The following is a 1,746-nucleotide window of genomic DNA, read 5'->3' on the forward strand; positions in this document are numbered from 1 at the left end:
ACCTTACGGGTCTTAAGTCACTCTTGAACTTAGGTTGAAGTCCGATTGGAACTAAAACTCAAAAAAAGTTTTTAGCTCCTTTCTCGGTACTTCAGATCGAGTGTACGTGTAACGAGTCATTACTGCTTACTTTTTTTGTGTTCTTAAATGTAAGATAGATAAGAAAATAAAAAATAAAAAGCATATTACTAAAGAAATCAAAAACTATATAGATATATGGACACGTTTCTTAAAGGCGCGTTGGGTGCATTTGCAGTCGTAGTTTTACCACGTACAGGACTTTTTTGTTCTTTTTTGGCTCTAAATGTAGAGGTAAACATATGTTAATTTTTAGTCCAGGAGGCCACCGTTAGCCCTGGCCTCCACTAAGGACGTAAGACTGCAACAATGTTTATCACTTTGTCTAGCATAAGTTTCAGGAGTTAAGGCTTGTCAAGCGCGTGCCCTACGACTCGATATCTTTCATTTTATATATATTCATTATTTGTTTTCTCTCGAGAGAGGGGGTGCCAAGCGGTGCCACACTTCTCCCCAATCCCCAGTCTCCCAGGTTCTGATACCTATTGTGATAACCAAGCGTTGACGAAATGTAGTGCGTAGGCATCACTTTGTTGAAGGAACAAATAGACGGTTCGGTGTAGACTAGAACACAGCGAGTTGGCCAGAAGCTGTTCATATTTTTCGCTGGCCAACGGCTGGTCTCTCTTTAACTTTTCTGTTTTTTCCTTTTGTCATTTTTTGATCACATATCTTTTGTCGAGAGGCTGTCTGCCCTCACGCCTAGTATAATGCCAACTGTTATTAATGATTAAGAGTTGAATCTGTTTTGTTATATGGATTTACTATATAAGTTTGTTTTTTGGACCTGTAGATCTTTATTATCTATTGAATGGTTCAAGTGTGGCTTAGTCTTATTAATCTTGTAATGATAGTATTGTTATTATTCTAGACCGCCCGTATTTCCTAAGCCTATTTCTGAATACTCTCAATACTCACAAATACACAACCTAGCCTGTAGTTAGTAAGAAACCTATTTAGATATCATTTTAAGAACGCCACTGACTGTCCAATTACCTGTTCCCGCTTCCCATGACGTCAGTGATATCTCGTCCAATCACTTATCCCATCTCCCATGACGTCAGCAATCTCTCGTCCAATCACTTGTCCCATCTCCCATGACGTCAGCAATCTCTCGTCCAATCACTTGTCCCAACTTCCCATGACGTCACTAATTCTCTCGTCCAATAAACATGCCCCGCTTGTTACGACGTCTGCGGCATGTTTAACCCAACCAGGAGAAAGTTTTTTATTTGCACATATCACACACACTAACCGGAAAGGAGATCCTATGGGGCTGCCGACGAATTCCTTTGACCGGCTCAAACAAGACGTGGTGTAGTCCTTTTCTCTTCACACTGTAGCCGCTAGATTACCAACAGGAGTGAGAAGAAAAGGAATGCAAAACATGTGGCTGTCGGATTTTACTTTTCCCCATATACATGTCGTCCACACACAAGAGGACAGTATTTGCGGCGGCTTCGGTACAGCCGGGTGCTGGACGGGGGCCAGCGCTAATATATTGCCACTATAATCATAATAAAAAAAAGTTCTTTGATAAAAAAAAAAGTGATAAAAAGAAAAAAAGAGTGAATTCAGTGTCGACGAGTGCTTCAAGACAACTGCAAGCATCATCTGAAGAAGATCGTCAGTGTCAAGAAAGAAATTTCAAGCAAAAAAAATCGTTTG

This window comes from Penaeus monodon, chromosome 31 (assembly GCF_015228065.2).
Source record: "Penaeus monodon isolate SGIC_2016 chromosome 31, NSTDA_Pmon_1, whole genome shotgun sequence".
Classification (NCBI taxonomy): Eukaryota; Metazoa; Arthropoda; class Malacostraca; order Decapoda; family Penaeidae; genus Penaeus; species Penaeus monodon.